General features: G+C 47.2%; 1 long non-coding RNA gene across 1 annotated transcript; it reads left to right on the top strand.

The window, feature by feature from the left end:
- Nucleotides 1-12: 12 nt before the first annotated feature.
- LOC140694915 (uncharacterized) lies at nucleotides 13-13,661 on the top strand. The gene is made up of 9 exons (XR_012070579.1): nucleotides 13-166; nucleotides 1,597-1,677; nucleotides 5,177-5,281; nucleotides 5,607-5,767; nucleotides 8,609-8,726; nucleotides 9,087-9,212; nucleotides 9,590-9,643; nucleotides 11,880-11,992; nucleotides 13,390-13,661. It is a non-coding gene; the product is annotated as an uncharacterized lncRNA (long non-coding RNA).
- Nucleotides 13,662-23,482: the final 9,821 nt, after the last annotated feature.

Below are 23,482 nucleotides of genomic sequence, written 5' to 3'. Positions count from 1 at the left end.
GGGGCAGCCGGGCAGCCGGGCAGCTGGGCAGCGGGGCGGGGGCACCCTCACCTGTCTGTGTGTGGGGATTAGCCTGGGCTCCGCGGCCTCCCCTTGCACCGGACATGGACCTAGGCTGCCGGTGGGCAAGATAGAGGACTGAGCCCAAGCACGCACGGCTGGCCAGGTAGGGCACCTGAAATGCAGATCCGCCAGGCCCGCTGCCGGCCTTGAATACGCTCTGCTAGGCAGTTTCCATGAAGACGGGATCTGTCATAAGAGGGGAGGTAGGGCTGGGGTGCCAGATGCCGGGTTGGGTGCAGTCTCAGAGGAGAGACACGGTGAGAGAGCGCAGAGCGGCCCCTGTGTTGGCTGGGCTAAGAGTTTGGGGTATAGGTTGGGGGTGGTGTGTGCCTTGCTCTGTGGTCTCCCCAAGAACCCTCACTCCAGAGCAAGGGGCTCTGCTCCCCCCACACGTCACTGCGCTCCCTGCCTTCCCCAGCACCACCTGGGGTGTGGTCATATCAGGGCAGGGAAGGCCCAGGGAAGGGGCTCAATCAGGGGGAGGGGCCACTCTGTAGGGATGCTGGACCTGACAGCGATGTGGTGCTTTGGAACTCCCCTGGGATGGGTTTCTAACCAGTGGAATGGAAGGGCCTCTCCTTCCTGGGGTGCAGTTGGGGAAGCTAGATCCATCATGTATGTCAGTCCTGAAAATGGAGGCTGCACTACATCCATTCCTGGAACGAAAAATCAGGCCCCTCCGGCCAAGGTGACTCAGAAAGTCATTCAGCAATGTTCGGGGTCCCCAATTTAGGCTTTGAATTAGAGCTGAGCGGCTCAGGAGGCCAGAACCCTGTCCGTGGCTCCAGGAGTAGGCTTTCTGCTGGGGGACAGGATCCGCAAAAACACCTGTGTCTTTGTGGGTCACTCCCCTCTGACAAGCTTGGAGGCAGGGTGCAGTTGTGGGAAATCGTGTTTCCATGAGGAGAGGGCCACCAAGTGGTGGGGGCACAGGAGACAGTGAGAAAGAGTCCCACAGCCTTTCTGGAATCAAAAACCTAGCAAATGTGGAAAAGTGCATAATTTGTTTTATTGAACAGGCTGCTTATGTACGTTTGGAGGGCCAGGTTCAAGGACTCTGCATCCCTCCAGGACAATAGCCTCAAGAGTAGAACAGACAGAGTATGAGGAGATGTGGGGTTTCTCCCAGGAATGAGGCATAACAGGGATTTCTGCAGATTTGCAAGGAGACCCCGACCACTGAGCATGGGGTTACAACCCCACGTGACCCTTGTCGTGTTTGGGCTCTGGGTCTGGCCTGATCATGTATTATTCCAGGTGAGTTCCAGAAACTCAGAGCGTAGAGCTAGAGGGGCTGAGCTTGGAACCCGATGTGGAGACGGAGGGTCCATTATCCTGAGTCCCCTCAGCCAAATCACTGTAGCTGAGTTCCAACACCACCCAGGCCCCCAGGGTGGCCGTGGAGGAAGAGCAAGCCTGGCAGGTGATCCAGGGGTCCCACTGCTCTTCCCCTCCCTTCTCTTTGTTCCCTTTCTCCCCGGAAGTTGTGATTGTCTCATGTCATGGTGACAAGCCATCTCTCTTCTCTGTCAGGTGGGGTCCCCACCCCCGCTCAGCCTTCTCTCTGCATGGATGCTGAAGGACCAGGCTCACTTGAAGTTCTGAGCTTGAGCAGTAAGTTGGAAACAAAGAAACCAATGGAAACAAAGAAACAAGTCATTGTGGAAAATCTCCCCACCACAGAGAAGCTGCCCTGAGTGGAAGGGAGGGTGTGGGCATGCCCATTTGTTTCCTGTCTCCCAGTGCTCTTCATTTTCTTATTGCAGACCTGCATGGTTACAACAAAATGATCTGCAAAACTGAAAATATTTACTCTCTGAGTTTTACAGAATAGGCTGACCAGCCTCTGCTTCCCATACCGGTCAAGTGATTGGAGTACCTTTCCTGTTTGCAAACATCTGGGCAGACCCAGGTTTACAAAATTCTTTAAGAGTAGTTACGGAGTTTTGCTGCTAAACATTTTTTACTGCTGTATACTTCTGAGCTGAGGTTGTGCTGTGTAATTCTTAGCCGGGATTTTCTTAAACTGTTTCTCATTTCTTATACAAAGACACCTCTAAATTCCAAGGGGAATGGGATGTTAAGGAAGCCATGGAGTTTAGGAAAAAGTTACAGATTTAATTTCCACATAAGCATTGATGTATCTCCATCCTAGGCAGTATCGGTTCTGCGGTATTGATAGGGGAACTAAATAGCAACCAAATTTATAGAAAATAGTGGGTCATTGGGTACACATGTTCTTCTTTTCAACATTTTTGTAATGTTTACAGTTTAAGATGACCATTCCTGAGAAACAGGCAGCCTCTTAGAATGAAATAGCATTTTCCCTGAACCATATTCAATTTTTATTTTGTAGACAGCAGGAAGGGCAATCACACATCCAACACTTGGGGACCTCAAAGATAAAATGTAACTTTCTGAGAGCACACTCCCCCCCGTCTCCCCCTGCTCTTTTCACTGTCCCATTGTCCCTGAAGGCTCTTTCGTAACTCATGCTCCGGACTCTAGTAGCTCTTCCTCCTCGTTCCTCAGCTGGTAAGTTTACTTTTCTACTTTGACCAAGCAAACTGAAGCCAACAGAAGAGAACTTTCACCAGCAACTCCCAGCACATCCTCTCGCCTTCTGATGTCTGTGACCTCACTCTCGCTGCCCCACCTCTTATTACAGGTGACATCAAAAGCCAGATCATCCAAAAGTCGCCATGGGGGCCATCCGTCCAATCTTCTCCAGGCTGTCACTCCCACATCCATCCTCTCTGTCACTACCTCATCTATTTTGTTCTCCTGCTAGTTGTCTCCTATCAGTATATAAAAGTCCATCCTCTTAAAAGAAAGGAACAGCACTCCTTGACCCTAATTCGCCCCCACCAATTGCCACACCATGTCTTTGCAGCAAATCTTTAATGAGTAGTTTAAACTCAATGTCTGCATATTCTCTTGAGCCATCCCATTTTGCACCCACTCTGGCTGTTCCCCTGATCCCTTGCTCTATGGAAACTGCTCTGTCAAGGCCATCAGTGACCCCACGTTGCTAAATATAGTGGTCAGTTTTTAGTCTTCATCATGCGTGGCCCTTTGGCAGCATTTGACCCAGCTCTTCCATCATCCTCCCCCGTGTTCCTGCTTGACTTGGCCTCCAGCCCATCGCTCTGCTTTCGATCCACTGGCTGGTCTTTTGCCAAAGTCTCCTCTTTTTTCCAAACATTTAATGCGAATGTGTCCCGGAGTTGGGTCCTGCGATACCTTTGGTGGAAGCAACCAGAATTGGAAATTGACATGCCCTCAATGTCTCGATATGTCCAAATCTCCCTGATTGGCCTTTTCCATTTGGAACTCTCTCCCTGATACTCATATTCTTTTTCTTTCATTCATCTTGCTTTCACATTCATACATGTGTTCTACTGTGTAAATTACTTTTCCAAATTTTGAATCAGTCCATACATATCATGTAAAATGCTCAGATCTCTATTATTTCCACTAAGATGCTCATTCTACCTTAGAACCTTTCTGCATTTCTGTATTTATATTAATAAAGTGAATAGTATTTCTACAAGCCCCATAGTTAAACAGTGTGTTTGTTTGGGGCTATTATGTAACATGAAATAATGATACATCAACATAGTCCTTTTTCATTTTATTTTATGTAGCACCAAGATGAGGTTTTTGCATTGAAAACTGTTTTTATTGAAATTTTACCTATGTTATGGACAGTCAGTTTATGTGAAAGCCCTCATTTCTCCCCTTTTCTGATATATTTTCCATTTGGCTATTATAACATATAACTTGGCATGAAATAAAATTCCAAATTCATTCACATAATAAAATTAATACATTTAAATTATATTTTTTAATGGTAAAAAGAAAGAAAAAAAAAACCCAGACTCCTCTACCTATTAGGAATTTTGGTAGCAATATCTTATAGGCTCCTTAACCATGACATTGAAGAACTGAGCTGATTCTAGCCCCTTTCCACCTGCTCAACCCCATCTTGTCCTATCCCCTGTGGATGGAGAGGACATCCATCCCATTTTCCAGGTCCAGATGTTGGAACCATGTTCTTTCTCTCTCTTTCTCTTAAACACACACACACAGCAAATCCATCTTGTTAGAAAATTCTGGCTATTCTGTCTTCATTAACCACCTACTCCCTGTTCCCCACCCTCCTAGGAGCCACCTTCAGCCACTTCTTGGACACCAAATAGCCTCCTTCTTCCATCTTTGCTTTTCTACAATCTCATCCACACAGAGTCAGAGGGAGCCTATAAAAGCATACATTGAGGGGGTGGGTGTAGCTCAGTGATAGAGCCCATGCTTAGCATGAATGAGATCCTGGGTTCAAACCACAGCACCTTCACGAAAATAAATAAATTACCCCCCCAAAAAAACCAAAACAAAAGCATAAATTGGACATCTCCCATCCCATCAAAACTCACTACAAGGGTCACCATTTCATTAGGATCCAAAGTAGTCCCAAAGTCTTCCAGGACCCGGCGTGCTCTGCCTCTCCGCTCACACTTCCCCCCTCAGTCTGGGGGCCTCTGGCTCCGGCTCTTCCTTCTTCCTCCGGATCTATGCTGCTTCAAGTTCATTACTCCGTGAGATCTGCCAGGATTGCCTTGTTCCCTCCTGTCTGCCTCGCACCCCACCGCCATCACCTGAGTTTGCTCATATCACTCGTATTTTTCCCCAAGCTCTTGCTACCCCCAACATGCTGCCTGTTTCCTCTGCTAAAACTCTGAGCCCCCAGTGATGGGGAGTCGTGTCTATTTTGTTGAATAATAAAGCCCAAGAGCCTTGGGAACGGGTCTAGTTACTAGATTCCCATATGTAGTAGGAGCTTACACAGATTTGCTGAATGAATGCAGAGGTCCTGGTCCAATCCGATGGAGCACTTCTGTATCCTGCTCAAAGAATAACTCTCCTTTCCCCCTGAGAGGGGGTGACCACTTCCTTGGTGATCAAAGGCAAGGTCTATTTTCTTTATGCTGTTAACCTTAGGCGGGGAGACTGGGGGATCTTCATTTATATTTTAAAATTTGATTCACTCTGTACTTTGTCTTCTGTCTGTGTATTCTTTTGAGAAACCATTTATGAGTGATCATTCTTCCATCAGATTGAACAGGATCCAGGGGGAATTACCAAGCCTGTTCCATCGGACATCCTATGTGTCATGTCCTGTGACCCAGTGGATGCTCAGCACATAAGTGAACCGACAGGAGTGAGTGAAGAGATGGGAGCATCTCATTATTGTGTTGGCTGCACTCTGTCCGATGCCTTGAGATTTGGGGGTTTACAAGTGCGGAGCGTAGAGGTCAGGTCCTCTGTGATCTTCCTGAGTGCCCTGGCCTTACCCATTCCCCCAGCCCCCTCTGGGCAGCCAAGGCCAGGAGCTGGGTTACCGGCGATTGTGCTGATCATTAATCTACCTCACCCAAAGTCCGGGGGTAGGAGCGGCCAGCACAACTGGTTATAGACCCTGGAGTCAGGTCCTTGGAGGAATTCCTCACTGAATGATGTTTTGGACCTTTTATTTTTCTCTATAGCCTTCAGCTGAAGAAACAGATTGCCTTAGATACATGAAAGTTGAGGACACCTACTATCCCCATCGAGCCCTGGTGGGGCTGGGAGTGTGCTGTTTGTACAGCCAGTGGGCTCGTGTTGCTTTGGGCATCCCTGTGCCTGAATTCCTGCAGTACACTCGGTGGTAAGGATGGGGGTGCCTGGCAGGGAGGGAAGCGGGTCGGGAGACTGCACAGCTGGGGTGATGTTAACCTGGGGTGAGCGGGAACCTGCTGATGCATGGCATCTCGGTGTAGGGAACTCTCCACACTCAGAGGGGTTCCCACTCACGCCGGGGCCCTTTGATCAGGGTGCTGGGCTGTCAGCACAGCAGGGTCCCTGTGAGGATCATGGTGCCTTCAGGCAGTGGGAAGTGAGGGGTCAGTGGCACCTAATGTGTCTCCTAATCTGCAAAACTGGAATGATGTTAACCATCCCGCAGGTTCGTTGATGGGCTGGGACACACTAGACAACCAGGAGCTAGAATTCCTCTGTCCGGATTGTTTTCCTTCCTTCCCACTATTTGCTCTCACAAGCTCAATCTCCCTGTCTCTCTCTCTGTCACTTGTAACTTTCTCTCCTGCTCTGGTATCATTTGATTACCACCCTCCTCCCAATCCCCAGATGAGTGAAATTAATTTCTGTGTGTCAGTTCCAAATTCCCGGGAAAGATGCTCTGTCCCATCTGGATTTGTTGTCCAACCCATCAGTTGCAGCCAGAGGAGAGAGTCCCTCTGTGACCAGTGCAGGGGCTCTGCCCAGCCACCCAGCCACCACTGTGGGAGCACATAGCTCTCCGAGGAGGAGGTACTGGCTGTGACTTGGTGTCACTAAGTGTGAATTTATGTCTCCACTTGCCCCACCTTCATCCTCCTAAACAAAGATGAAAATTAAACATTCCCGAGATTTGTGTCATGGAATACACAGGGTGGGGGCTAAGAGGGCTGGATTCCCTGCTGAGGGTAAGGGGCTGCAGTGACTCCCCAACGGGAGCTTGTGAAGGGAACAGCACCAGCCCCACCGGACACTTAGGGCGCTGAGTCTGCGTGACATTGGGTCAGGCTTCTGACCACAGCTCAGGGGTCTGTTCCGACTGGTTAGTCTCTGAAACCAACCAGCTTTGGATTCCTCAATCCCTCCATGAGGTTTTACCTGAAGCACCAACTTCTGTATCTCTGAAGACAGATGATGAGGACCCTTCACGTAAGGCATTTGCACAGCCCTGTGCGGGAATTTGTGCTGCACGGTCTGCCCGGTGAGCTGACCGAAGTTGGTATTTTACTGATCTTAGAAATAGTCTGGTTTCCTGATGCACTGTTTCACTTAACAAGCAACAGAAGCAACCTCTGTCTGATAAAAGCAAAAAGGGACTTAATGAAAAGATACTGGGAGGTTGCATGGAGTTGCCCAGACCAGAGCCGACCCGGGGGCCGTAGGAGATGTTGGGGAGCCCTAGGCACCAGGCTGGGCAGGGTGTCACCGGGCCCCCTGCTGCCCCAACAGGGACCCCCCTCCTCCTGACCCTCCACCTCAATGCAGGTTCGTGTCCCGGCAGGGCCAGGTCACACTGAAGCCACCAGCACACACCTCAGTAGGGGAGTTGGCCCCGTCTCAGCTAAGGGCGTGCCTGGTGTGGGGAGAGGCCCAGTTAGAGGAAGGCGGTTCCCCTACTGTTCCGAGTTAAGGTGCAAGTCAGTGCCGGTCACTCAGGGGAGCCAGGGTGGTCTGACCTCATTATGGTGACTATGACGTCTGAGTTCACTTATTACTTTTTAGGTTGGAAGGCCCAAGAGGGAGAAAAATTGGAGGTTCTAGTACTTATTTTATATTTCCCATGTACCAGGTATAGTAAGCAAGCCACTTGGGACAAGGCCCAGAGCAACCACGTTAATAGGCCACGGAGCAAGTCGTGCAGTCAGGCCCCTGCAGCCCCGAAACCCATGTCCTCACCAGCTCCATAGTTACCAGTGGATGTTGTAGGGATTTATGGGACTGTGTGCTCCTGCAGGGGCTGGGATGTGTGTGTTTAAATCCACATCTTCAGAAATTCGGCTAGAACCACAGCCACTGATTGTGTGCATGGAGGCAGAGGAGGGGAGGCTTGCAGACTCTAGTCCAGCTTGTGAGGAGCTCAGAAGTTGCTCCTTCTCTCCTTAAAATACCAGAGCTGAGGGAGCTGAAAACCCACTGCTCTTCTTAGATCCACAGGAAAACTGAGGGGGAAAGCTGCTCCCAACCCAGAGAGGCAGCCGGGCAGGCTTAGAAAGTCACAGCTCCCAGGGCAGAACCGTATTTTGTAAGAACCCCGGGGACAGGCAGATTTAACAGGTCCCTGAGGCCAGCGGGAGGCTCAGCGTGGGGAAATCTGAGTGTGACAACTCCAGGGGGCCAGTCAGATGGGCCCCCTGCTCTTTTCCATGCATTTTACCTCCAAGAACGTGTCCTGTTCTCAGAATGAAGGTCAGAGGAAAATTCCTCATGCTTCCTGCCTGGAAAGGAGAAAATAACTCTATTGAAATACACCCAGAACATTCTGTTTCATTGGGTGTAGTTGTTTTTTGTTTGTTTTTTTAATGAAAAATTATTTTACCAGAGCCTAACCAACCTGGGAGAAGGGAAATCCCTTCTGTCTCACCCAAATTGGGGTGGGGGGAAAGAGACACACTTGTGGAGGTCACAGCTCAGGGCACAGGCTCAATGAGAACTAATCACAGGACTGCAGATGCCCTGCTCTGTCCCACTCCCCCAACACCTTACCTCCATGACAGTAGGGCCCCTGTGTAATAACAGGAATAAAACTAAAAGAAGTAAATGTCTCAGGAGTGTCTAGGGAAAGCCCAAAGACAGCGGGGAGATGAAAACAAGGACACGCAGGCTGTTTTAGCCTCTCACACCAATAGCTGTAGCAAACTACACACAGCCCAGCCCCGGTAGATAAACAGACAACCTCACAGAAGAAATTATTTATTTTGGTTCTCTTACCCAGTGCATTCCATGGTGCATTCTCACCTAGAATTGAGTGGAAGCAAGTCCATCTCAGAAGGGACATAACTGAAGAGGGATGGCTTCCCAGACTCTGATGGGCAGAGAGAGCACCAGCCTGGGTGAGCGCAAGGTGAGGGGTGGGGTAGGGGGTGGGCTGCCTTTTTCCCCAAATAAGGAACCTTCCTGAGCCAGCACAGTAGGCGGGAGGGCCATGGGGTGGAAGCAGACAGACTTCTTCCTGAGAACTGATGGGATGCCTCAAAGGGACCATTCAGGTGCCCAAACTGGGCCCTGAGGGTGGGAGCCAGTCGGTCTGACTCAGAGCCCAGGACTGAGGTGGGCGCACAGCAGGCCGGTCTTACTTGGCCGGATCCATTTCACTTCTCCGAAGCCCTGTGTAAAACATGAAATGTGGACGGCCTGATGAGCACAGCTCTGCCCTCAAGAACTGTTTCAACTCCTCTCTTCCCGGAAAACAGCACCTCTAAGCCCGTCCTTGGTGACCTCACAGAGATCACCCAAGTGGCCCAGGCTAGTGACCGGGAACATGTACCTTCCTGCAGGCAACCCCTGACGTCCACTGATGCATCATATACTGGCAAAGAGTGAGTCCCTGTGCATTGGTCTAACAGCTGCTAAAGGCCCAAGAGGTGGTGTGTGGGACATGCAGGGGTGCAGGAGTGTAGGCAGTGCAAAAGTAACTGATGACAGGCGTGCAGGGGCTGTGGAGGGTGCAGGCAGTTTAGGGGTTGCGGGAGTGGAGGGATGCAGAATTGCAGAGAGTAGCAGGGGTGCAAATGTGCAGGGAATGTAGGGATGCAGGGAGGTGCTCAGGAACGTGGCCAGGATTAGAAGGCAAGTGCACATCCTTGCAGTCAGCCTGACCCCGGGAGGCTAGTACAATGCTTTTGGGCGGCGGCGGCGGCGGTGGCGGTTGGGAGGCTGCCCGGGCAAGCCGGTAGATTTCTTCTCTTCCCTGCAGCCTGGCCTGGGGTGGGGCTTGGCCACCAGAGATTCGCCAGATTTTGGGCTCCAGGTAAGCTTGCTCCTGGGAGGTGGGGCGGTCAGGTTAGGGGCGGCGGCAGCGACAGAGGGGCGGAGCGGGGCTGCCCCTGGCGAACTGGTGGAATAGCTGCCTTGTCCCGGCTGCCGGGCCTGGGAGCGGCCTCTGCTTCCCCAGGTCGCCGGACACGCCTGCCCCCTCAGCTTGCTGAGTGGGGAGCGGAGGCGGTGTCGTTAAGCTGCGGGGCCCACGGGGGGAGGGGGGCTGCCGCGGGGGAGCCGGTCAATTCGCTCCGCTCTCCCCGGCGGCGGAGACAGGGGCGGCTTCTTCTGCCCTAGAGGCGGGACGCGGGTCTCCAGGTGAGCTTGCTCCTGGGAGGCGGGGGCGGCGGCCGCAGGGGGAGGGGATGTGTTCCAGGGAGCTGCTCCATTTCTTCTCTCCTCCGCGGCCTGGCCTGGGGGCGACCTCTGCCGCCGGAGATTTGCCTGAGATCCGACTCCAGGTGAGCTTGCTACTGGGAGATGGGTGCGGTGCGGTCAGGGGGCCGGTAAGGTGGTGGCTGAGGGCATAGGGAGGCTGCCCTGGAGGAGTTTGTGGATTAGCTCCATGTCTGCACCGCGTGGCCTGAAGGCGGCCTCTGCTGCTCCAGGTCCCGGGACACCCCTGTCCCACTTTGCCTGCTGGGGGCGGGAGGCAGGGTAGTCAGGGCGCAGGGGTGGCGGTGGTCGGCGGCCTGCAGCGGGGGAGCGGCCCATTTGCTCCCATCTTCCCCGCGGCTTGTCCTGGGGGCGGTCGCTGTTGCCCTGGGTTACGAGACACGTGTATCCTAGTCGGCCTGACCCCGGGAGTTGGACTTGGTACGTTGGGGGTGGTGGCAGCAGCGGCAGGTTTTCCCATGGAGCTTGTCCATTTGCTCCCACTTCCCCCCATGGTTTGCCCTGGGGTCAGTCCCTGTTGTCCCAAGTTCGCCGGACGTCCATCTCCAGGTCAGCCTGCTCCCTAGAGGAGGCCACTTTGAAGTCAGGGGCAAGAGTGGTGGCTGCTGCGGGGGTAGGGGCTGCCTTGGGGAGCTGGTGGATTGGCTCCCGTCTCCCTGATGGCCTGGTGTGGGAGTGGCCTCTCCTGCCCCAGATCACCAGACACACCTGTCCCACTCAGCCTGCTGGGGGAGGGGCGCCCTGGGCGGTGCGTTTAAGGTGCGTGGGTGGCGACTTCGGGGGTAGAAGACATGCAGCGCGGAGCCTATCAATTTGCTCTCCTCTTCCCCGCGGCCAATCCTGGGGGCGTCCTCTGCTGCCCAAGAAGCCGGATGCCCGTCTCCAGGTCAACTTGCTCCTGGGAGACGGGCTCGATGCGGTCGAGGGGCAGAGGCAGCTGTGACGTCCGGCTGCCCCGCCTAATGGGGCCACTTCTCCTCTACCCTGACCTGGCCTGGGGACGGCCTCTCCAGCGCAAGATTCGCCTGACACCCCACACCCGTTCTGGTTGCTCCTGGGAGGTGGGCGCGGTGAGATCAGGGGGTGGAGAGGACAGGAGGCTGCCCCTGGCGTGCTGGAGGATAAGCTCCCATCTCTCTGGAGGCCTGACGTGGGGGCGGCCTCTGCTACCCCCATTCCCAGGTCACACTTCTCCGGGTCATATTTCCCCGGGGTTGCAGTAGGGTGCGGGGGCGTCGGTGTGTTGGCGGTGGTATGGAGCCTGCCGCTTGGGAGCTGGTGGTTTAGCTCCCATCTCTTCCGCAGCTTGGCCTGAGGGCAGCCTCTGTTGCCCCAGGTCGCAAAGCAGTTTCCCTGACAGCTTAGCCACTGGAGGTGGGCAGGATGGGCTGATGGGGTTGAGGCAGCCCCCAAGGCAGCGACGGAGGGGGCTGTTCCTGGCCAGCTGGTCAATTTGTTCCCATCTCAAACTTTGCTACCCCAGTTTCACAGAACTCCCTTCTCCAGTTTATTCTTCTCCTGGGAGGTGGGCGCAGTGCATGCAGCCCAAGGTCTGGGCTTTCCCCTGGGGAGGGGCAGAACTCTCTTTTTCTCCTTTGTCTTTATTCTTCAGCGAAGTGGTTACTGGATGCAATTCTTAATTCTGAGAATGTGTAGCCTGTGTTACGGAAGAGCTGCTGGACAGTGAGTTTTCTGGGTGGATTTTCACATCTGCTGATGCCCCAGGCAGGCAGGAAAGCTATTACTCAGAGCTTCTTAGTGTGGAGTTGGGGGATGGCCCTGCTGTCCTCACCATACTTTTTAAAAATATGTTACTTCCCTCTTTTTCCTAGGTGACATTTTTGGTTATTGGGTCACAGATTGCTGGCACACCCATCCCTGTTCTCAAACATCTTTTAAACTTGGGTGAAGTGATAAGTAGGGGAAGAAGATGATTTACTGAAAGGTAAGAATACGTAAATTTGCATTAAAGCTACATTCTGTCAATCTTTCTCAGATGATTTTTGTCGGATTCAAAATCAACGACCTAGTGAATGTTGTACTCTTGTTTAAATCATTGATCTTTACATCACATTTGTTGAGTGGTCAACGAGATTTGTTTAGTAGATTATTCCTGAAAGGAAAAGCTCAGGCTTTTGATAATTCCTTGTCTGATGTTACCCAGGCAGTCACAGTAGAAGACACAGCTGATATAAAAATCCCTCACCTGCCTGAACTGCAAAGCTTCTGGGGTTACCGATCCCTGAAATGCAGGTGACTCTTGATGATAATCTGGGGGATGGTTTATATGATCAGATTCTTCCAGTCCTGTAAATGGGTTCCGTGGCCCCAGCCCCGGGAGAACTGTTCATAAGGGCCATATTGTGAGGGGTGGGATGGGAAGGCAAGGTGTAAGTGCTGGAATCACTGAGATTCAACACTCGCTAAACACAGACTCCAGAGCCTAATTGTTGTCAGGTTCTGTTCTGGATTTGAGAGTGTGTTCAGACATGATTCTTGCCCTTCAGGAGTCACTGCCTGGGTGGAAGTAACCTTTACATAAATCTGAGGAGGATGGAAATTAAGTTGATGGGCTGTTACGGTTCTCAGTGTGCCTAGGCTCACTCTTCCAGGCACTCATTGGACTAACGAGAGTCATGTTATTCACTCATTCACTGATTTATTACCCTTGAACTGAATCATTTGTCCCACAGTAAGTGAAACATGGGATCAGGAACCTGAGCTTTGTCGCCTGTCCTATCACTGATTGTATCTGTCAGTCGGGCGCCCTGCGTATGCATTGTGAAATGGTGGTATTTCTTGCCCAATTGGGCTGCACTGTCAGTTCTGAGAATCAGGGGAGACACGTGGGTAGGAAAGCACCCTGACACACATGGCCCCCCCACCCCGTGAGACAGCATTGTCGATGCTCTGGTGACCCCATGTAGACCGCGGTGCTAAACCTGAGCATGGTTAGTGATCTTGGTGGCTATGAAAATACAGACTACCGGTCCCTAACTCTGGAGACTCTGAGGGTGTGTACCCCAGAATTCTGCATTTTAAGAAGGACTTTAGCTAATTCTGGTGAAGATGATCTGAGTGTCCCACTGAGAAACACTGGTGTTCGAGGCACCAATATTGAGGATTCTCAGGGAGCGATGCCTTTTCAGGATGGTCCTAGGGCCCTCACTTGAGACTTTTGCCTTGGTTTAATTGTATGTGTTCAGAAGTGATGTCTCTCACTTCCAGTGCTTGTAAGCGTGCTCTGTGCAGGGATTTGCACTCAGTAGATGGCAAAAACTATAATTCTTCAGGTCACCGAGCTAGAGTGTGAGCGATCTTTTATTTTGGTGTTCTTTATAGCAATGCAGAGTCTCCCGAGAAGAGATTCAGACTGAAAAGCTTTGTGTCAGACTTTGGAAGACCGCTGGTGCCCAAGGTGTTCTCTGGCAGGGCAATGACGAATCTAGGCCCCTCTTTCACTGCTACATCAATGAAGTGGACCACTTGGACAAGGCCAAAGCTGGTATCTCAACCATTGCCCTTGACAGTGATATTCGGCTCCAGGAAGCCTTCAGATGCAGCAGGTGGCCAGAGGAGGAGCTGAACAGGCTCATGAAATGTGACATCCCCAACTTCATCAATACGGACCAGAACTCTTCCTTTAGGGAAGATGATCTCCTGATTTTGGAACCACCGATTGTTCTAGAAAATAAGCCATTTGCTCAGACCTCACACAAGGACTTGAATTGAGAAACGTGCTTTGTCAAGTGTCTTTCTGAAGATGTGAAGTCTGTCTTTGTATGGCAGGAATTGCCCTTTCACAAAATTGTATGTGTTTGTGTCTGAGAGAGGGAAATGGAGACAGACAGAAAGACGGAGACAGAAGAGAGCCCCCTCAGAAGAGAGCTAGTTAAGGTGAGTTTTTGTGCCTTTAAAAAAAATTTGTGGTTTTTGGGGAACAAAGTATTTACACTGTCTCATTCTCCTACTTGGAAACCTGGCCCCATCCTCAGTGTCAGTGGCCTTGAATGGGGTTGGCACGGTGCGTTTCATCTGGCGCTGTCACTACCACGCTGTGCCTTTAGCACGTTGCTTTGCCTGTCAGGGCTGCCACCCTTTTAACCTTAAGGCTAGGAGTGTGGGGTAGATGATCCATCTCAGCTCTGCTGTTTTGAAAATTCCTGATGGCAGCATAAACCAGGCCCTACCTCCTGTCTCTTGCTGGGGCACCCCTCAGGTCTGTGCCTTCTACTCAACCATTTACTGAGCCCAGTTTTATCAGGAGCCCAAGTGCTTACCGGGATGGAAGGAGACTTGTCTCTCGTGGTCACGGTGGACGACATTTCCATTGGTTGTGCTGAAACAGCTCTTCTGAGATCCCCCGGCCACCCTTGCTCAAACCTGAGGACAACACTGTCGTTTCTTTCCTAGGAGGAGGATCAATGCATGGTGCATTTTATGACAATCCTGTCCCCAGGAATGCACGGAAGTTTTTCAGCTGAGTGAGGGGAGGTGCCTTTGTGTCCCTGTGTCCCTGTATATCTGTCTGCTCACACTACCCTGCCACCGGCTACTGAGCAAGAAAAGTGCTATTCACCATGCTGTGTGTTTTGCAGATGTGTAGGTGTTGGTCGTCTGGCTCGTGTGTGTGGGCTTGGAGCTGGGATGTTGAAAGGCTTATAAATACCTCATCAACATGTATTCAAGGTGGCCTGGTGCCACACAGACTTGGTTCATGAAGGCAGCAAGCCTGCACACTGGTTTGGAAACAACTTGGTTTTGATCAGTCACACTGCATGCATGACTCGCTGCTAATCTCTGGGTGGTTTTTTCATTTTAGATTTATTCACCCAGTGTCTTGCTTAAGCTGAAAAATACTTTTATTTCACCATAATATTCTCTGATTCTTTGTTTTCACACATCCAGTTTTTTAATTCCTTTAAAAATTGTTCTGTGTTTATAATGCCTCCTGATTTCTATCATTTCTAGTTTCTCTGTGGCCTGAGCCATGCACCAGATTTTATGTAGGAACTGTTCCACCAAAAGGAATTCCCTCGCTATAATATCTTTTCAGGAAAATATTATTCTTTAAGACCCTAACACTAAATCGTAGAACAAAGCATGGAACATTTCTTGTAGTTAATACATGTTCATGCAAAAAGAAACTTGATATTTTCATTGAAGAATGTTGATTTTAATAACTTTTACTAATGTGAATATTATTATTCATAATTTAAGTAACCAAATAAAACCACAGTTATTTATTATTAAGATTGAAAACTATTTACATGGTCTCTCAATTAGAAGACTGAAGTGTATTTAAAAGATGGAAAAATACCCATGATGACACCATCTTTTTTATTAACTAAATATCAAGAACTGTGCAGGGTTAAGATTTGACCACCTGCAAGCTGCCAAGTTAGCATGAGGTAGTTTGTGGATGCTGCCAGAAGACAGGAGACTCCCCCAGGTTCAGAGACAAAGAACTTCCTGCCAGCACAGCAGACAGCCAGTGGTTCATGTTGGTTCCTGAGTTCCTTTCCTATTGCTGTTGTAACAAAGGACCACAGACTCAGTGGTTTAAAGCAATACACATTCATCTTCTCACTGTTCTAGGGTGCAGAAGTGCAAAGTCAATGTCAGTGGGCTAAAACCAACGTGTGGCCAAGGCTATGTTCCACACCGAGGCTCTTGGGAGGGATTCATCTTCCTACCTTTCCCAGCTTGCATAGGTGCTCATACTCCTTGGCCCAGGGCCCTGTGTCACTGTGACTTCTGCTGCCACTTCACATCTCTGTCTCTGACCAATCTGCCTCTCTCCTCTAAGGACCTCCGTGATGACGTTTGCTTTCCCACAGTGATCTGCCATCCCAAGGTCCTTGACAGTCACACCTGCAGAGTCCCTTTTGCCATGCACAGTGACATATTCCCAGGTTCTAGGGATCAGACCGTGGACATATTGGGGGCCATTATTCTACAAAGTTCTTCCCTTTGGCTCCACTGGTTCTTGTCCATCCCACATGCAAAATGCATCCACCTCATCCCAACACCCTCCAGAGTCTCATTTACTACACCATCAACTCAAAGTCCAACATGCAGTCTAAGTATTATCAGCTCAAAAGCCTAAATATTTTCTTCCTCATCGCCTAAGTCAGGCATGAGTGAGACCCTGGGTGTGATCTTCTCTGCTCAAAATCCTGCAATGGCTTCTCATTTCACACAGTGAAGAAGCGAGAGTCCTTATGGTGACCTTACAGGTTTCCTCCCCCTCCCCAAGCTGAGCTCATCTCCGGTTTTCTCCCTGGCTCACTCTGCTCCAGCAACACTGGCCTCCCTGCTGGCCCTTGGGGACATCAGACTTGCACCCACAGGCCTGTTGCCCTGGCCGGTCTCTGTCAAACTCATATGCTGAAGTCCTAACCTCCAGGACTACAGAACATGACCCCATTTGGTAATAGGGTTGTTGCAGAGGTCATTGGTTAAGAAGAGGTCATTAGGGTGGGCCTTAATCCAGTATGACTTGTGTCCTGATAAAAAGGGGGCAATGTGGACACAGAGACACGTGTACATGGGAGATGACATGATGAAATGTGGAGAGAAGTCGGTCGTCTCCAAGCCAAGGAGAGAGACCTGGACCAGCCTCTCCCTCCCAGCCCTCAGGAGGAGCCAGCCCTGCTGACACCCTGCCTGCAGACTCCCCGCCCCCAGGGCTGTGAGACAGTGAGCCTCTGTAGTTCCCGTCACCCAGTGTGCGGTGCTGTGTTAGAGGAAGCTCAGCAACTAGCACCCCCTTCTCAAGGTCCTCAGTGAGGCCAGCTCTGGCCATCTCATTTTAAACTGGAAACTGCCTTCCCCTTGTCTCTGCCCCAGAAACCCCCTCTCCCTGATCATATTATTTCTATCACCTTCTAGAATACCATATGTTTCACATGACTGTCACGACTGTAATTTATGTTCTGCTCCTCCTCAGTCCTATAGGGACAAGGATCCTTATTTGTTCACTGATGGACCTCAGGTGGCTTGACCAGTACCCGTGGCACAGCAGTCAATACAAATTGGCCTGATGGAAGGAGGGATCGTTCCTTACATTCACAGGTGAGTGAACGAAGATTCCGGGGGATTGAGTGTTTCGCTCAGAGCTGGTAAGTGTCAGGCCAAGGTGGGTTTCAGGTACCTATGAACCCGAGGGGGGCTTGAGTGATTCCCTTTCCATTGATTAGTATTTCTCAGGTGTCTCATTTTCTGGCTCTAACTTTTGACTTCTTTCTGTTATTCTTCTAAGCTTTCAACCAGTTTTAAGTTTTAATTCTGCTTTGTCTCAGGTAAACAAATGAAATTTGTAAATCTTTTAACTAATTATTTCATCTAAATACAGTGTGATTAGTGATGATGTTGTATTTCTGGCATCTTGTTTTGTGATATCTATTTGCTTTGCTCTGCTTTTCTCCTGCCTGTTATACACCTTGCAGTCATGGTTAAGGGCATGGTGTCTAGAGACAGCATATCCAGGCTTGGTTCCCTCCCTTGCTAACCATGTAACCAGGATATGTAAACCCTTTGAGACTCACTTTCTTCATATACAAAAAGTAGTACTATCCACCTCAAAGACTGTGAGCATTAAGTGATAAAATGGATGGAGAACTTAGAATAGTGACCGGCCTATTATGCATTCTTCATTTTGGCTTCTTTATTTTTATTCTCTTTTTAAACAATTATTTTAGAGATTACTCTTGAATTTTAATGAACACCCTAGATATTGAAGATTAAAATGTTACTTAACCCATACATTGAATTTTATATACTAAATGATATCTGTATTTTGTTTCCATAAGTTCTGTTTAGTTCTATAAAAAAATTGATCTGCTTTGTTTTACATGATGTCCTGATTGTTCATTATGTTACATAAGATCCATTTTATCTTTTAATGATTCAGTCATACTTATTTTATGCTCTCTCTTAGATTGTTTCATAATTTTAGGCTCTGGAATATTAATCATCCTGTGTTTTACGGTGAGCTCTTTCTTCCCTGTGGCATTTATTTCCTTCTGTTTATAGTTGTGTGTCTGTGTGTGTGTAGAGTTGTGGGAGTTTCTCTATAGTGAGTACAATTTTTTTCCTATGATTGTCCCTTACATCCTGGTTTATAAAATTTCCCTAGAGAACAATTTTGTGTTGCTTATCCTAACGCTCCAGGTGATATGATCAACCTTGAATTATATTTTTCAGTTTGGGAATTCCGGAATCTTAAGTGGAGTATCAATTTGGATTCCACATTCATATAAAGCAGGGGCGTGGAGATTAGATTTTTTTAAGGGAGATTTTTTTTTCCCTAGACAACCGGCTGTTTCACCCCTTTCCTGCATGCACAGGTGGAGAACATTGAGTCTTCCTTTCAGTGAAGAGGCAAGTCATCCAATACGTTTTATGCAGAGGTTTCTATAAAGGAAGACTCTTCTACGTCTGATATGGACACTTTTTCCTAAATGGACATTGTATCCCTATTTATGTGCAGATGTAAACCCCTTCCCTCCAGGGTGCTGTGGCATCAGCTCACAAGATTACCATTTTGGCGTTAAGTGTCCTCTTTTTATTGCCACCTGGGATCTTCTCTCTCCATAGTTATCTCTGTGTTACTTTTGTTGTTGTATTTTATCCGGCATTACTGAAAGGTTTACTTAAAAGGGATCCTAATTAGCTCTGTTTACCTGTTTCCAGAGCTGAAAGCTTCAGTTCTAGAGTATCTGTTTGATTTTTCTTAAAAATACATTCCAGTATATTTCTCTGGTGAAAGTCTTGACCCTTTTATCTGTTCTCCCATCATTTCCTTATTTTCTTGAATATATTAAAAGTGTTTTATAGCCTTTATTGGTAACTCTGATGCCTACATCACCTGGGGGTTTGCATCCTTTGTCTAATATTTCTTATTCTCATTTTATCCATCATATAGTCTTGACATGTTGCATGTCTAGAAATTCTTTATTACATGGCAGACATTGCAAATGAAAAATCCATATCTTATCTTCCGTAAGAGGTTTTTTACCTTCCCGTTAGGCAGACAGGGTGAGGGACTGATCATCTCACTCCAATAAGGCCCTGAGTTGCGTCGACAAAAGTGCCTTTTTTCTTAAGACAGCTTTGAGGTATACTTGGCAAAATAATTTTCACACGTTTAAAGTGTACAACTTAATGCGTTTTGACATAAGTATATCCCCAAGGAACCATGACCACATTCAAGACAGTGAACATACCCATCACCCACAAAACTCTTCTCCTGCATTTTGTTGTCCCTCCCTCCCTCCCCGTCTATTCCCCTGGAAACCATTGATCTGCTTTCTATCACAACATACTGGTTTGCATTTTCAAGACCGTTGTGTGAATGGATTCATGCAGTATCTACTCTATGTTGTCTAACTTCTTTCATTCAGTGTAATTATTTTGAGAATCATCTGTGTTTCTGTATTAATAGCTTATTTTTCTCATAGCAGAGTATTGCTTAATGCTGAGTTTTTCCTGAATAGTTTATTGTGAACAGTGTTTGGTTAGACCATCCTTTGTTTCTCCATTTACTTCTTGATGGATGCGTGGGTTATTTCCAACTTGAACTATTATAAACAATATTGCAGTGGATATTTGGTTACAAGTCTTTTTATGGACATACACTTTTATTTTCTAAAGCATCAGATGAGAAATATCTGGGTTATATGGTAGATAGGTGTTTACCTTTTTAAAAGAAACTGTTAAACAGTTTTCCAAAATGGTTGTGTTATTGTAAATTCCTCGTGGTGTGTATCAGTTCTGGTTGCTCTACTTCCTTGCCAGCACTTTGTAAGGTCGGTCTTTCTAATCGTATACATTCTAGTATATATGTGAACTAGTATCTCACTGTGTTTTTAAAAGCATTTCTATAATGACTAATGGCATCTTTAATCAGCATCTTTTCATATGCTTATTATCCATCTGTATATCTTTACTGAAGTGTGTTTTCTGGCCTCATTCATTCATTCAGGTGTTTGCATTATTATTGTGTTTTGAAATGTTTTTATTCTGGATCAGACACAAAGAGAGACCTTTACCAGATATATGATCTGCAAATAGCTTCTGTCTATGGCTTGTCTTTTCATTTGCTTAGCAGTGTTTAGAAGAGCTTTGAAGAGTCTTCATTTTTGTAAAGTTCACTCTATCAGTTACTTTTTAAAATAGATGATACTTTTGGTGTCATAGCAAAGAAATATTTGCCAAACCCAAGGCCATAAAGCTTAAGCCTATGCTTTTTCTCCTAGCTGTTTTATAGTTTTAGATTTCCTATTAAGATCTATGATCCAGTTTGAGTTAATTTTTGTATATTTTGTGAGGTGTGGATCAAAGTTCTTTTTTTTTTTTTTGCGTATCACTGTCTAACAATTCCAGCACTACTTGTTGAAAAGATCCTTTTCTCCACTGCATCCTTTTTGAGAATCAATTGTCTATATAAGTATTGGTTTAGTTCTGAACTTTCTATTCTGTTCCATTATTCTATTTTCCTGTTTTACACCAACAGCATACTTTCTGATTACTGTAGCTTTATAAAAAAATTCTGAAAATTAGATAGTGTAAGTCTTCCAACTTTGTTTTTCTTGTTCAAAGTTGTTTTGGATATTTGGGATCTTTTGCATTTTTATATGAATTTTACAATCAGTTTCTAAATTCCTTACATCCTGTTCTACCAAAATTCCACCCATGTCTTTGGCCATCTCCAAAGCCGCATTTTCAGAAGAAGTCTCTCTAGATCCCAGGTGAAAGGAATTTCTCTTTCTTCTGTGCTCCATTCACATTTCATATTATTTGATTACATTTATTCATATTTGGCTGTATGTACTTGTCTGATCTTTCCAGCCAAATGGTAAACCTCTCAAAATTAGGAATCTTGACTTGGTTCCCTATATCTGCTGAGAAAACTAGTTCTATGCTTTGCAGCAGTGAGCCCTGCAGTAAGAGGTATCTGCAGCACACATCTAGCTCATTGCTTGCATATTGTCAAGAAATCCTGCAGATTTAGAATTGTTTATTGATTGTTGTCTCCAAGACGTCTCAGTCTTTTTTATTTCTATTGCTACTGCTGCAGTTTCAAAGAACAATGGCTAATTATTTTCCAAATATCAAAACATACTGTAATTGAGTTGTGATGTAAATTATGTGCTGCTGTGTCTTAAAAACCTGCTTAGTGTTCACAGGCTCCTTCACTCATGGAAATTTTGGGAGAATGACATATCCTTAGAGATAGCACTGCTGACTTTGGCAACCTGAGCAGCAGTATCTGAACTCACTCCTGCTGTTTTTCTAGTGTCCCATCTAGCCCTCCTCCAGCCCTCCATGGGGGGACATGCAGTTCTGCCCTTGAAAAGCCTGTTGCTTCTCAAGAAGACTTCCCTATGAAGCATAATCATGTCCTTCTTGTGGGGACATTCAGTCCAGTGACCTGACAGCAGGGGAAAGTGTTTAGTCTGCTCTTGGTAGAGCCTAAACTCTTCCATACGTATTAGAAGCAAATCCAATGAGGAAATTGTGTTGGCATCTAACAAATCAGCATAAATGTCTGATGAGGAAGATCAGCTTCCCCATCCCACTCAGGTGTCATGTTGATGTGACACTCACCTTGGCTAACATTTTCTCCTGTGTGCAACGTAAGTTTCAAGACATTATGAATGGCTTTTTGTTTTTCTTCCCTGGTCTTTCCACATTCACTATGTCTGGTGAGATTATATGAATCCTGCTTATTTTCAGCCCAGCAATTACCCTTTTTAAAGGATCACGTGTTTAAAAGTCTAGTGGACAATTTGTTAGAAGATAGAATTCCTTAGATTTTGGTCCTGGAGTTGAATCTTGGTTAGGGGTGAATGAAAATTCCCATTAAATTTTTAAATTCAGTGTTACAAAGTTTTAAAAATAGTTAAATATTAGTCAATTTCATTAAACACTTTAGCAGTTATTTACTTTTAAGCCTGTTTCTGGGGCAATTTTTTAATGATTCCCTCTCTTTATTGATTCCCTCTTTATCAGAATCTTTGAGAGGCCCTTGTCATCACTGTCAGTATCATCATCATCATCATCATGGAACTGATTCCTCTGGACGATTCTAGGAAAATAAAGAGATCAGTGGAGTTATGTGTAGGTCAGTGTGTGCATATACAATAAGAACAGTTATCAGACATTAGATGCAAGATATCCACTTTATTTAGAGAAGAATGTGGTCATGAAATCCTGATGTGGTGAATGAAGGTAGCAATGGGAACAGAATAGTCAGTGGAAAGGAGGAGGAAGTGAGCCAAACAGGGAGCATAGATCCTTGGTTAGCCGATCATCAAATTGGTGAGAATGAGGGGAGTGTGTTGGCAGAATCATGTCCCTCCCCCGCCACAGGTTAGCCAACTGTGACATGTTTCTGTACATGGTAAAAGGGATGACAGATTATATTAGGAGAAAAATCTTAGAGGATTTCTGTCTTCTAAATTGTCTATTAGCCTTTTAAACCCATGATACATTATTAAAGATTAGTGGAGGGCCACAAATTAAAAGGATTCATATAATCTCACCACACATACTGAATGTAGAAAGACTAAGGAAGAAAAACAAAAAGTCATTCATAAGTGCCTTGAACCTTAAATTGCTCATGAGAGGAAATGTCACACAAGGTGAATGTCACAGCCACATACATAATGCCTGAATGGGAGGGGAGAAGGGGATCCTGAGATGAGACAATAGGATGAGTAGCCTGGATTGTCCAGGTGGGCCCAATGTAATCACAGGGGTCCTTAAAATGGAGGACATAGCCCAGCTGAGTTTAAACTCAGAGGGAGGTGTAGCCATGGAGCAGTGTTCAGAAAGGCTGCTGGCCATGAAAATGGAGGAAGTCGTGGGGCACAAGCTAAGGAAGTTGGGTGACCTCTGGAAGCTAGAAAAAAAACCAAAAACAAGGAAACATTCTCTTCTAGATCCTCTAGAAGGAAGGAACCCTGCTGTTAAGTTGAATTTAGCTCAATGAGAACTGTGTTGGATCTCTGACCTCCACAGCCATAAGGTGATAAATCTGTGCTGGTTTAAGTTGTTTAGCTTATGGAAATTTGTTACAGTGGTAATAGAAAAATAAGATAGTGGGCGGTAATGTAAGGGATTAAAGGTCTAGGCTGGGGTGTGGAGAGGATTCTGACATTTATACTGAAAAACAACCAGGTGCAGTGGGAAGGTGTCTTAAGGAAGACCTACCTGGCAGGGCTGTTAAGACGACTATTTGGAGTGAGGAGAGCATTGGATTAGAGGAATCAATTAAATCTCTACCAGAAAAATAAGGAATAAAATAACAGGGCTTCAGTGTTAGTGGTTGCAGGAATGGAAATGTGCAGAGGGATATAAACATTACTTTGATATTAGCTACAGGTTTGATGACTGCATGTTGGGGAGAGTTAGCCGATGTGAGGGC

Source organism: Vicugna pacos, unplaced genomic scaffold (assembly GCF_048564905.1).
Source record: "Vicugna pacos unplaced genomic scaffold, VicPac4 scaffold_111, whole genome shotgun sequence".
In the NCBI taxonomy this organism is placed as follows: Eukaryota; Metazoa; Chordata; class Mammalia; order Artiodactyla; family Camelidae; genus Vicugna; species Vicugna pacos.
Note: the sequence above shows the minus strand (reverse complement) of the source record. Positions and strands in the feature narration are given on the sequence as shown.